A 14,227-nucleotide genomic window follows, 5' to 3' on the forward strand; every position below is an offset into this window, starting at 1 on the left:
TTTCTCTTTCCTTTTTTTATTTCGCCTTGGTTGCGCCAGGCAGCATAGTGTCGGAATGAAATCCCTATAACCGTGGGGGACCGTTTCGTGCAGATACTGCGACAGGGGAACTTATGAAATATATCGTTCGTAGTTTTCAGGTTGGTTCCTTCCCGGCTTTCCACACAGAAGTACGATTTCACCGATTGTCTTTGTCCCAGGGCACGTCCAAAGTAGATAGCGGGCATCCGCCAGCATACGCAGGAACGAAGCACTTTGGACACCGGACATTGTCTTGTTATAACCTCAAGTAATACAACTGATCGCTGATGTAAGGGCCTCCCCAGCCCGAAGTCTCCAAAGGAGACTTCCTTCATCCGAGAAATACTGTGGGGAATGGACGGGGGGATACTCACAAAGTGGCGGAGAAGCCTGTAAGCAAAGAATGCTACCACATTATTACAGCGCGGAACGCCAAGAGAAGTGACGAATTGCACTTAAAGTGCCACCCCTCTACACTCACGGCAAGGAATGACTGGCACTTAAATCACGACTACGCCCCGGAGGATCTTGTGTCTTGCGAAAGAACACACACAAAAAAAAAGAAGATTCACGGACTCCAGCCAACCTTCCCGCCCGAGACCCTTCGGTACACATGAGCGCACGTCGCCGGCGACCGTGACGAGCAAAGGCTAATGAGTTAGTGGCGACTGTCTTTCTTTTTTCTTTCTCTCTTTCTCTCTTTTCTTCGGGAGGCGCAGTGAAGCTCAGACGCAGCAGCGCGGTCTATTGTTCGGCACAAATGGGCGCCACCCGCGGCAATCGCTGCCGCTTCGCCTGGGTGCTCGCCAAGGACGGCGGAACCGTTAGCGTCGGCTTCCGTCGCCGCCAACTCGAGTGAACGATCGCGAGCAAGTGCTTCCTTGTAATTGCGTTTCGAAAGTGTCCCAAGGAGAACGAGCAAGCGACAACTTTTGTAGATCTTTTAACAGCGAGCACGCGCAGTACCTATTAAAGGAACGCTAAAGACAAAGCGGGGAAAAAAATATCTGTTCATCTAAACGCCGCGTTGGAATTCAAGTGATCAACGCGAAACTTGTTTGAGGTGCACAGCATTGGTAGTGGATGGCATGCGCACGCGGCCTTGTCTCCTGCAGCTCTTATAGCGATACAGGACGACGAAGGCTACGTGTTACGCCTGTCGCGAGGACGAAGCGGATACATTATGCTTGTCGAAGGAACAGTGTTGACTCGAGGTCATGTGAACAGAGAGGCACGGCACACTTTTATGAGCTCAAATATGCCCATTGTGTCACAGCGGCGCACATCCATTACCCTAAGCCCAGTGTTGTGTACTTGGCGAGACAGCAGCAGGCAGCACAAGTCGAGTGGGAGGGAGAAACAAATAAAGCTGAGCGTCATTAAGTTGTACTGCATTAGTAAATCAACCTTCCACAATGTCAAAAAAATAAACAAACGCCACTCTATACCGCCAGGGGGAAATCGATAAGCCAGAAAAAGATGCAACAACGGCAAACTGCTGACGATGCCGCATTGTATCTTCCGCACCGGCCCTGAATTGACGTTACGGACTTTAGCGGCATTTGCTTGGGCGTATAGCTCATGTTTTATCGGGAAGGTTGAAGTAGGTTGTGTTATAAAGAAGACAAAATTTGAATTTAGCATGTTTCGAACGCTTTTTCTTTACTGCGCTCCAACGAACCAAAATATGACGGGAAAAAACATGATAAAAAAGTCGTAGTTTCGCTCGGAAAAAAAAAATTATGGGGTTTTACGTGCCAAAACCACTTTCTGATTATGAGGCACGCCGTAGTGGAGGACTCCGGAAATTTCGACCACCTGGGGTTCTTTAACGTGCACCTAAATCTAAATACACGGGTGTTTTCGCATTTCGCCCCCATCGAAATGCGTTTTCGCTCGGAATTCGAACCATCGATTGCAATAGCAAATTAGTAGGCAGCTATAACAAGTAACGCTAGTAGCTTTATCGGCCGCATAAACTTGTAAGCATAGGCATACTAACTAAATTAACAAACATAGTGCCACGTGCACACAAGCAAACATGAACACATTTCACTCGATGACCGCGGAAACCAGCCGTGGTTGCTTAGTAGCTATAGTATTGGGCTGCTGAGCACAAGGTCGCGGGATCCAATCCTCACCACGGCGGTCGCATTTCGCTGGGGGCGAAATGCGAGAACACCGTGTACTTCGATTTAAGTGCTCGTCCAAATTTCCGGAGTCCCCCTGCTACGGCGTGCCTTAAAATCAAATCGGGGTTTTGACACGCAAAACCCCGGAACATTATTTTTCTACCGCGGCGACTGGCTCTCAGAAGGCTGCAGTGAGGAAACGCGGCAGCAGCAGTGAGCGACCGCTGCCACTCGCACCAACGCGAACTACGTCGCGAAACCACAGCGCAGCGTGGACTCTGTACCCATCGCAGATGGTTTTCAAGATACAGTGGCCCGGCCGGGCGCAACCCGGACGCCCGAAGTAGAATGCGCTCCCCTCTCCCCCCTCCCCTCCCCCCGAAAGCCTTGCGCGCAGACAGAAGACGGCGGGCCTCCTCACCGCTTTCTTCCGTTGCGTGCGCGGGACATGAGCCGTGGTCGCCGGCAGACCTTCGCGTGCACGCTACCACTAGCACATGTAGCATACGGCGACGATTTTATCGCCCTTGGACTTCCTGCGGAACCTCACGACGACGCCGACGGCAGAAATGCTCCTGGAGTGTCCGGATAATAGCTATCGCATAAAAAAAAAAAGCTTCAAATCTGTGAGACCCGCCGCGCGCGGCAGCCGATTGACTATGGCATGTGGCCCGAACTCGAGGTTATGGTTTCAATCCCGGCCGCCGCATGTACCGTGCATTGGGTGGACGTTAAAGAACGCCAGGTGGTCCGTATTAATCTGGAGTTCGATTCCGGAGTGCTTAATAATCGGGTCGTGGTTCTGGCACATAAAACTTGGGAATTATTTTTTTAATGCGTGACGTCACACTGGCGTACCGGTGCTGATATGTCAGCGCGAAATCAAAAAGAAAGAAAGAAAGAAAGAAGTTTAGTTTTAATTTCTCCGGGCGTAGTCCCTCCGTAAACTGTAAGGGTACTGAATGCGCAAAGGTCGGACCACTGGATGTGTATCCGCCACATGCTCTTTTTTTTCCAAGTTTTAAAGACTATCTGTGTCAGATAACTCAATTGTACTATATTATTGTACTTCTTGAGCTAGATGGCAATAAGAGGCGGACATTACTTGCACTAAACATCAAAACCCATAGTCCCGCAACTAAAGAAACAGAAAAAGGAACTTAGCTTGTTAATTATTTCACCAGTTAATTAAAACAATTAAAACGCATATTGGAATTTAGGAATCAAAGCTAGTGAGTTCGCAAGGCTAATTCACATAGAAGAAATTCAAAGGCTGGCGCAAGTTTCTAGATATGCGCTCTGTTGCGGCGTAGGGTGGCGTTAGGGCAAGGAACCCACCAAGCCTATCGACTGCTACGACAGGTTGTAGAAAATGAAGTAAAAAGGGCCTATTAGCTTAGTTACACGGCTCCAGTTGCGGAAGCTCCCTCCGCGCAGGAGCAAGTTAAACGTCCGAGTTCACATCAGGACCCTCTGTCACTCGCTCGAAAAGTTCTCGCTTTTAATACTGTCGTCTTCCTTAGGCAAGTGGACCGGGGAATCTGAAGGCTGTCCAGCAGCAAATCACAATCGTCGACTCCGCTGCATTGCCACGCCCATGCTCGCAACACTACATAGTAACTCCGCCTCCGAAGTCCGATGGTATGGATATGCGGCAGGATCGAAACCTGAGAAACCAGGGTCGCCACCATTGGATGGTAGCACTGGATGGAGCCCCACCTTTCATTCTTGGTTCAAGCTGTCAGGTAATGGTGTGGTTGGTGGCCTTTTGTGGACCCGCCTAGAGTCGGTACCCACGCTGCTTTGACCTCTGGATATGCGCTCGTGAAAGGGTGGTGGTTTGCCTTGTGGCAAATGTCTAATTAACTGCGACTCCCAGGTCGCCTTCGTTGTTAGGTGGCATGGGATCGGGAGGCCCTTTCATAATTAGCCCAGGCTGCCAGGCAGTGGTGGGGTGGTCGCTTTTTTGGGGATCCGTTGAGAATCGATGTCCACGCTGCGTTGACCTCTGGATAGGTGCTGATGGATGGGTGGTGGTTTGCCTCGTGGCAAATCTGTAATTAACTGCGACTTCCTTTTGTCTTTTATGTGTGTCATCATTTTGTTTCTTGGTTATATTTTGCTTATTTCATACTTTGTTTCTCTGCTCTGTATTCCACTTTATTTTTAATAAAACTTCTAATCCAAGGGTCCCGGTGCAGTCTCTAACTTTGGGAGCCTTGTCTGTATACAATTTCTTGTAACAAGTTGTTATGAACGAGTAATAAACGGAAACTGAACTGAAACTGACTCCCAGGTCGCCTTCGTTGTTAGGTGGCATTAGATGGGGAGCCCCCCTTTCATCCTTAGCTCAGGCTACCGGGTAATGGCGGGGTGGTGGTCTTTTTTGGGACCCGTCGAGAGTCGGTGTCCACGCTGCGTTGACGTATGGAGTGGCGCTGATGGACGGGCGGTTGCTTGCCTTGGCGCAAACTGCCAGTCAACGCCTTTGTGGTGTTGGGACGTAACAGCTGCCAGACTGGGCTATAGGAAATACATTTGCGCTCCCGTTAAGTTCGTGCTACAATTCTTGAGAAAGCGCTTTGCTAAAAAAAGAAGAAAACAATGTTAAAACCGCAAAAGGCACAACCGTCTACTCTCCCTGAAGTTCTTACGCCCCATATATCAAAAGCGGGGTCAGTTTCAAAGCTCGTTCCGAGCATGAATGTTACTTTAAACGCAGTCTGAACGCTTCTACAACGAATGCCTGTATGCAGCGAAATGCCCTGTATACAAGGAAGAATCAACGAAGCCCCTGCCGGATTCCTATGTTTCATATGTGTTGTCAACGCTTCTGCGACGAAGGCCACCACAACGACTTTTCCTGTTACAACGAAGGAATTCGGGCGTCTCCGAAATGCTGATTTGTTGCTTGACAACACCTTTACAACTTTACAACATGACGGCACCGCGTAGTGTTGCCGTCACTGCCCTCCGCAGACGTCACCAAAGTGGGCTCGGTGCTAGCACTAAACGGCAGCGCTGAGCGGCCCACTTGGTGAGCGTGCTGACGTCTGAAGTATTCCTGCTGTGCTGCTACAGGAATCGCTCAACTCGTACGCTGCTTGTCGTTGTCACGCATCAGCATGGTATACGCCAACTGACGAATACGTCGCAGCTGACAACGGCGCGTGATGATGCAATCGCACACGACGTTCGACGACATCTGCAAAGCCATCAAGGGCGGAGGAAATGACGCGAACGCCGCCAACTAAGGAAACAGTGAAGAAGATACCGTAATCGAACTAAGAATTTTGGCGGCAAGGAAGGCGATAGGGGCATTCGACGATCTGCAGGTATTTTACTTTGCGTGGCTCTTGTGTTTTGGCGCGGAGCGTGCTGCTAACCGCCGCACAGTGAGGTGGGGTGCAGTACCACATTTTGCCAGATAGAATGCGCGAAAAGAAAGCAGTGACTCATTCCATGAATCACGTTATGTGAAGGTTTTCTTTTGTTGAACACGCTTGCTCACGCTCTATTGTGAGCGGTATACGGTACACGACATTTACAACGAAGTGACCTATATAAAGAAGGATTTCGGAGGTCTCGAGCACTTCGTTATAAAGGCATTTCACTGTAATTTGAATGTCATCTATACGTGCGACATCGTATACGGTTGTTGACTTTGACAACTCACTGGCTCAGATGTGCGCACCTGGTAATCCCCAGCATTGCTCACCGAAATCTCGAGCTGAGAGGTGAAGACTCGACGAAACGCAACTTTTCCACGGCTTGCCATGCTCCGAAAAATCTTGCAATCGGCTGTCGCGAACGAATACGATTGTTGCTTGGTTTACAGCTCAGCGCGGCGGCCGCACGGTTATATATGACTCACGATGGCACGTCTGCACACGGGATTTCGGAGGTGCAGCTGTTAAGAGCACATGCGGTGAAAACACTTGTCACACGTACACGCGATCGCCACTTGCTTCTCACGCGGTATTTGCGCGTGGCATCAACAGCTGTTGAAAGCTCGTCCGCCCTCATGAAGCAGGAGTCTGCGGAAGGCTTTCCAACAATCGCCAATAGACAAGCGCGAAGACGCGACAAACGCGAACTTTTGCAGAAACCGAGCAGTGATTGAGCATAGATATACTATAGTGATAGCTCAATAGAGTACGTAGCGAGAGTGTAAAGTTGGCACTTAAAGGAGTACTGAAGGGACATATCCGACTGCCGCATTTTCTTTCTTTTTTAAGACTTTTTTCCGATATAGAAAAAATACTGGCAAGCGACAGAACGTGGCTCCACCTGATTCAGGCGTGCAGAGTCGTGCACTGCATCACTTCGCTGCCTCCTCAATGCCCCTGCACACTGCAATGGTTTCGCGCTTCACGCGGGAAAGGCAACTCGCTGTCCGCACCGACCAACGCCAATACCGATTCCCCGCCATTTTCACGTGGCCGCGAAGCTGGGCAATGATCCATAGGCCTCCGAGATCACCCCCGAGCGCGCGCGGGGACGATCTCAGAGGCCATGAATGAGCAGAATAATTCTTCCGAGTTACGCCTGGGACCGCTGGTGTCGCGGCGCGCGGACCCGTAATCGTGAGGATATTTTCATATTTAGCGCGTTTGCTTTATAACGCGGGAAAAAGAATTATTACGCGAGACATAGCACCCTGAAAACAACTGAATCGAATGTAATTGAAGCACAAGTATTAGTTCCCTATCAAAATTCGCGACCGCAATTCAGTAATTCGTTCATTCTTTCGTTCGTTAATCAATCGCGTATAATTATGGATCGTTCAATTACGAAAGAAACCTTCCTGGTGCGGTATGTCACTGCTGACACAATGCCATTGACTGCGTCCTCGTATATTCTGGATTTTATTTTTTAAGAGCATGGCTATAACGTTAGCTGGGACACTCTCTTTCCATATACATAACGAAGCATCTCGTGTGGCACTGCCTCCGGCACTCTTCCCGACCAGTATAAAGATGCACTACACGGATAGCGATCAGCCTATTCCGGAAAAGATATCAGAACCTTACGAAGTCAGCTAGAACTCCTTCACCACAAAGATCACGTATAGATAGCATAATGAGAGATACGTGAGGAGCCGCTGTGGGACGAGGCGCTCACGTATAATCTCGCCCTTGATCACCGTTGACGGGACCAGCCTATAAGTAGCCCTGCGCGCACTGCCATCGGCGATGCACACCGGTTGCCGTATATCGTCGCCATCTCGCCCGTGAGGAGACTTGGGAGACGGGTATCACCGAGGAGACGCCGAGAAAGCCCGGGTACTCCGGGAGGACAAGCGAAAAGAGAGCCAAGGGCGGCGCGGCAGTGAACAAGACCTAGAGAGTGGCCTTGGCCGTATGTATATCTGGTTCACAATCGTGCCTGAAAGAAGGGGGGGTCACACGAGACTCCAAAGTGACCTTTCTTGTTTAGGTAGTGGCATTAAGATTTGTTGCACCTTCAAGAGGCAATGGATCGCGTGGAGAAAGCGGTCTTCGCCCGCCGCTGAGCTAACACCTCAGTCCAGAAGTCCAGGAGCTGCAGCCACCGTGCGTAGCGCCCGCTCCACCAGCCGTAGTTGGTCTTTCAAGCTCGAGCTGGACAGTGCGGCTTCCCACTGCCCTGGGATAGGATTAGGGAAGCGGTTGCAGGTTGGGGGGGACGCCCACACTGAATGATATAGGTATTTGTTGGGAGCTCAGTTTAGCGGAGGCAAGTAATACACGTTTTGACAGGTTGAGAACGGAGAGTCGACTGATTTTACTCAAAAGGAAAAACACGTTTGCTGAGTGGCTGTGGTGGCGCCCCTGTCGGGTGAGCAGGGGGCAACGACCCTCAAGCGCGACAAACTGAATTCCAAGGAACGAGGACAGCGAAGTGACGGACGGTCGGTCGCTACAAGAATCCCGCCCCCTAGAATTCCGGAGGCTTGGGAGTGAATGGAGGAAGCAATGAAGACCTAATGTTCAAGATAGGCTGGTTTAACGCGGTCGCACGACACTGTCTCTTCTTTGCCGCCAGCGTCAATTGTCAAGGTTTTTCTGAATGCGAAACCACACGACAGCGGCCTTCATGGGAAAGAGCCATTGGCGGTGTGATAGAGTCGCGCCGCAGAAGCACGTGCGTGGCATGCGTCCATTGTCGGTAAACTAAACACAGGCTGCCCGCTGGCGATACGTCGGGGTGTAGGTCGAAGTTGGTCGAGCCAGCAATGTAGCCTCTCTAAGTGCTACGCGACCAGTGGCGGAGCAGCCTTGCCGGGTGCCGAAAAACTGGCCTGGAACGTAGATTGCTGATCCATAGAGCATCTCGGCTGCGCTGACTCCGAGGTCATCCTTGATTGTTATTCGCAGTCGAAGTAGTACTAGCCTTTCCCCCCAGTGCTGTCGGTCGAGCGTGGCGGTCAATGGCGCCTTCAGTTATCGATGCAAGCGCTCGACCATGCTGTTTCTCTGTGGGTGGTAGGCCGTGGTGTTATGAAGGCGCGGGCCGAGCAGTCTCGTCTGGACAGAAAAAAGCGAGCTTTGTAATTGCCGGCCTCGGTCAGAAGTTATGCGCAAAGGATAACCGTACCGCCACACCCTCGTAGCAACAAATTCTCCCGCCACTGTTTCGACCGTGATGTCTTGTACAGGCGTCGCCTCAGGCCACATAGAGTACCGGTCGGCACATGTGAGGAGGTACCTGAAACCTTGATAAGGCGGAAGAGGCTCCACCAAGTCTAATGCACGTGGTCGAAACTGCTGCACCGCTGAACGGGTGTGCCGGGTCACTTTCACGGCTTCACATGCTTGGGATCTTCTTGTCCAGCTTCGAACATTTATGTTGATCCCTGGCCAGACGAAGCGGGCTCTGATAGGCCTCTGTATCGCTCTGATGCCGGGATGGCATAGCCCGTGCAGTGAATCTAATATCGGTCGCCGAAACTGATGGGGCACGAACGGGCGAGAAGCTGCCTGCGATGTCTGGCAGGTGACCGATGTTGTTGTGTAGGGAAACGGCAGCTCCCCGCAAGGTGGAGCGATGAGCCATTTTCCCGCAATAGGCGCAGCTCAGGGTCGTTTTGCTGGGCTGAGGCTAGAGCTTGCAAATCCACAGAGCCAGCAGGCAAAGTGCCGATCCGCGATAGTGCGTGAGCTGCCTGATTTTCGGTCCCAGAGATATGGCGGATGTCAGTAGAAAATTTGGAGATAAAGGAAAGTTGCCAAAGCTCACGGTTCAAATACAAAGAACTGTCGTTCTTGAAAACCGAAGCTTAACGGCTTGTGGTCGGTCAGAATGTAATAGCCTTCAAGAAAAAAAAACGGAAATGCTTCACAGCGCACTAGATGGCCAACATTTCCCTCCCGAAGGTGCTGTAGCGAGCTTCTGTAAGTTTGGGGCGCTTCGAGAAGAAGCCCAGCGGCCTACATTCTGTGCCATCGTGCTACTGCAGTACTGCACCCGCTGCCGTGGTCGACGCGTCTATCATAAGGCGAGTTGGCGTGTCGGGCAACGGATGAATCAGCAACACTGCAGTAGCCAACCGTGTTTTGGATTCCTGAAAGGAATGTTCGTGCTCCAAGGAGCAGTGGAAAGTAGCCGGCTTTTTTTCTTTTTTTTTGGAGTCGCACCTCAGCAGGTTGGTAAGCGGCTGAAGAACTTAAGCACGGGATGGTATGAAGCTTGGGCAACTTTCGGAAGGAGGTTGGAGAGGGGAAGTCCTCCATTGTCCGCATCCTTGATTCAATTGGTGTGAAAAGCGATGGCCGACACATCCAGGGCTTCAATTCGGAAAATACATTCCTGGGGCTTTAGAACTAGGCTGTGTTCATCCAGTCGCTCAAATTGAAGGCGAATGTGCTTTTATTGCTCTTCGTCTGTGCGATTTGCAGAGAGAATAACGTCAAGGTAGAGGAAAGTGAACGGGAGTCCGCGCGTAACTTCGTCCATGAACTTTGGAAAGCTTGCGCCGCATTCTTCAAACCGTAAAGCATACGGACGAACTTAAATAGGCGAAATCGAGTCGTGATTGCTGTCTTGGGAATGTCGCTGGGTTCGACAGGAATTCGGTGGTACGCGCTCATCAAATCGATTTTGCTTTATGTTTTGGTTCCTGCGAGACGAGCGCCGAAGTCATGTATGTGCGGAAGGGGATATTGATCTGGAGTAGTGATGACATTCAAAGCTCGGTAATCACCACAAGGGCGCCAGTCACCACTGTCCTGCTTTGAATCCAGATGGAGAGGTGAAGACCAATTGCATAACGCCGAGCTGAAGCATGTGTTCGAACATCATGGCGGGCGACTTCCAACCTCCGTCCAGCGAGCCTCCGTATCCGGGCGGCGACAGGTGGGCCAGTGGTTACATGATGCCTCACCTTGTGTTTCGCAGGCAACGCATCGTTTCGCGGCTTCGTGAGTTGCGGGTACTCAGCAAGGATCTTGTATACGTTGAGACGGGTCGAAACGGTAAGGTTGGACTGCAGGCCAAGTACAATCGAGGGAGCTGACATTATTCTTTAGGAGTCAATCGCGGACACACATCTAGGTTGAAATTGCTGAGGAAGACCGCTCCCAGTGTTGCAAAGCTGACGTCGGCGATCACGATGGCCCATCTATACAAGCGACGGAGTCCGATGCCTAGCGTTATTGACCGGAGCCCGTACGACGCGATGGCAGTGTTGTTCACTGCGTGGAGCGTGGGTGTGGACTTGTCGCGTTGGCGATCTGCAGCCATGGCGGGAACGATAGACAGCTCGGCTCCGGTGTCGACAAGGAGGCGGATGGCGGTGATGCGGTCGGCTACGGAGAATAGCCGGCTTGCGCGAGGGCCGATGTCGCATGCCGCCGCTAGTGACTGACGGGTGCGTTTCCCGTCCACGAACAGCGCTGGGTGCAGCGACTTGCTTGCTCGCGAAAGCGACGGTGATACCAGCACAACCGCCGCGGTGAGTCTCTAGGTTCGCTGCGAGGCTGTGAAGACAAATGGCTGCGCCGAAGTTGGTCGCCAATGTTACCACCGGTCGTCAGCTTCTCCAGTGCTCTGGTAAGGCGGTCGACTGTTTTATCCAGGCGCTACAGTCGGTCTCCTGGCTCTGAGACTCTCGCAGCGACGATAGGCAGCTGTGCCGCAGACCAGCTGTCGCATATGCGGTCAGCGAGTGCAGCTAGCCGGTGGAGACTAGTCTCGTCGGAACCGGCCAGCACCATGGGTGCGGACTGTGGAAGGCACCACAAGAACAGCTCGCGCAAAATTGGAAGCTGGCTCTCGTTCGCGCAGTGGCCACCCAGCAACTGACGCAAACGGTGCAGGAGTGGTGACGGTCGTTGGTCGCCGAGTTCCTCGGAGAGGAGCTGTTGGAGCCTATACTCTGTCGCGATAGCTGGAGGCGCTACAGGACCGTGTGTTTCAGGTCATCGTATGCTGTGGCCGAAGGCGTACCCGCTACAAGTTGCCTATGGCATCGGCGATGTCGGAGGGTAGCGCGGCGATGACGTGCGATGGCCTTGCTGTCTGAGGAGTGATGCCCCGGAGTTGAAAACGGGCCTCTACTTGCATAAACCAAATTCGAGGATCCTTGGGCCAAAAGGTGATAACTGTCAGTGCTGTGACGAATGCTCGTTAACACAGCATTGTATACATACTCATTGGATCGCAGACTTGAGTCCAATCCTGCGATGCGTCGAGAGCGACAGAGAAAACGAAGAGGCAACGTATTACGGAACCTAAGGACTACAGCCCCTTAGGGCAAATGGAGATAAAGATAAGGGGAGAAAGGGACAAGGTGAGCGCTGCTCTCGGGTGTTTACTGTGCACACAGGTCCACTGAACATACACCAATAAAATCAAACCTACAAACGCGCATTACAGCCTCCGCATCGTTCTTTCAACAAAACGAATCTCCGAGGGAAAGAGTCATTTCATGTCGATTCGCGCTAAGTGCCCGCAATTCCTTATGGTCCGTAACACATATACGAACCGACCAACCCAGCAACAAGTATAACTGAAGAGGAAAAGGTTGCGAGGTTAACCGAGGGCGCTTCCTGTTGGCTACCCTTCTCACTTGGAGAGGGGGAAAAACTGTATCCGTGTACTGGTGGTATGCGCAGCGCACCTCGGGTGCTGCGGCCAAGATCCCAAAAATAAAGCCCTCCGAGAACGATCTGACGCTGACAGTCGCGAGAGAACGTGGCTCAAGTCTTTCGCTCCTGCACGTGTGCTTGCAGACGCAAACATGTCGGCGCTACAGTGACTCGGGTATACATGGTAGCGCGCTCGCAACCTGTGCTGTTCTAACGACCAATGAGACGCCCGTAACTCCGCGCGAAATCTTAAACGCATTGAGCGCGCGACCTCAGTCATACGCCACGGCCAAAAAAAAAAAATGAAAGGCCTCTAAATTATTTAATATACATGCCTAACAGGCCCGTAACGTCGCTCATGTGACATCGCTAAATATACCAAGAGCACGCATCTTCTTCTCACAGCAGGGCTGATGGTGCGCTGATACCCATGCCACCTGCCCCAATTATATAGATCTCTAATATTTCAAGTTATGTACAGGCTCATGCTGAGAAAATAACCTCGAACGATGGCATTTGAATGACGTCACGGACTTGACGTCACTAGCTTCTAAAGAAGTGCCCTATGACGGCGCTAGCTAGCAGGCGCCTGGGCAGATAGAAAGATAAAAAAAAAAGATCTCATCTGCTTTTTAAAAAGCTCAGGATGGATAGAATCAATCGCACACGTCTACCAGTACCAGCCGATACTCGGTATGGACAACGGTGGGCACCCATTTGTACGACCTCGCCGTCTGGATGAAGTTTTTACTTATACAAGGTTTCTCGGCAAATAAATGACAGCTGCGAATTCCCACCTTTCTATACGCGTGTGCCCCTCCCGTGTCTCCCCTACCCTCCCCCTCCCCCCGTCATAGCACTTAAAGCGACACTGAACTAAGTGTCCCACTTTAAGAAGTGGCTTGAGCATGGGAGCTATGTGAATGCATCGCAACGGCGAAACCTTTTTCTTTTCTCGGCAACCTCCCCCCCCCCCTCGAACTGCATCGACTTGGATGAGGTTTGTTGCATTTCAAATAAGGAACTGGGTTCACGTTATAGAAACCCGAGCGCTCGAAATTAAGTTATTCCGGAGCCCCCACTAGGAGCGCTTCGTAATCAGATCGTGCTTTTGGCACGTAAAGCGCAATGATTTTTCTTCTGTTGAAAGAAGTTAATTCCTAGCCACTGTAAGCGGATCTCCAGTGTGTGCCATCATTTTTAATAGTTCTTGCAATTTCAAAAGTTTAAAAAAAGGCCCGTGTACCATGTTTTAAATTTAGTCACTCAGCAATAAAAAAAGATCACTACTCTCTAAACTGCACCTATTGAAACATCTATTGCACCTATTGAGGGGGAGGCGGAGTTGATGTACTATACTATTCATTCTTGAGTTGGACTTTTGCAAAACTTTCGTTAGCATTGCAACAATTGCGCGCAAGTTGTAAACTTATATATCAAATTTGTCCGCATGAGACGCTAGAATGCAGCTTACAGAACTGCGCGATATGTCTGCTTTTGGCAGAGCGTCGAACCAAACTTGGACTGAACCGAAAACTGGCGCTGAACCATTATTTTCAGCTGAACCGGAACCGAACTGACCCGTTATTTTTTTTCGCCACCTTGGAGCTGAGCCCGAACCGGAACTTAAGAGAAGGACCATTCCGAACCGGTTCTAAATATGGTTCAGGAGCCCCTGTGGACCGTACGAAGGGCGCGTCAGAGACGAAACGTCGGACGAGAGCTCAAGTCCTCCCACAGACGGCGGCAAACGATTCCCACGCTAATATTCAAATTACCTTAAATAACCTCAGCTCAGCTTTGGCGCTCATTGCGTTGTTCATTTTTGTGCAACCAAGGCTGCCTTTTATGCGATAAAGAAGTGCGGCGCCGCTTTGTGTATCTTGCTCAAACGGACGATAATAATTCTGTTCCAACTTCTTATTGTGCTGCAGTGCTGTACGCCGCCGGTTGCGCTGGCGAGCTGCAATCCTTCCGTACTCGCAAGAGAAATCTGTGTCGCTG

At 51.1% G+C, this 14,227-nt stretch overlaps 1 protein-coding gene across 1 annotated transcript in view; it reads right to left on the reverse strand.

Moving 5' to 3' along the window:
* The window catches only part of LOC126548259 (monocarboxylate transporter 5-like), a 65,877-nt gene extending 59,881 nt beyond the window's left edge, over positions 1 to 5,996 (reverse strand). Inside the window, exon 1 of the mRNA XM_050196418.2 lies at positions 5,872 to 5,996. The gene's annotated coding sequence lies outside the window, so the exon portion shown is untranslated. The remainder of the gene's footprint in view (positions 1 to 5,871) is intronic.
* Between the last annotated feature and the right edge of the window lie 8,231 nt (positions 5,997 to 14,227).

The sequence above is a fragment of the Dermacentor andersoni genome, chromosome 3, assembly GCF_023375885.2.
Source record: "Dermacentor andersoni chromosome 3, qqDerAnde1_hic_scaffold, whole genome shotgun sequence".
NCBI classification, from domain to species: Eukaryota; Metazoa; Arthropoda; class Arachnida; order Ixodida; family Ixodidae; genus Dermacentor; species Dermacentor andersoni.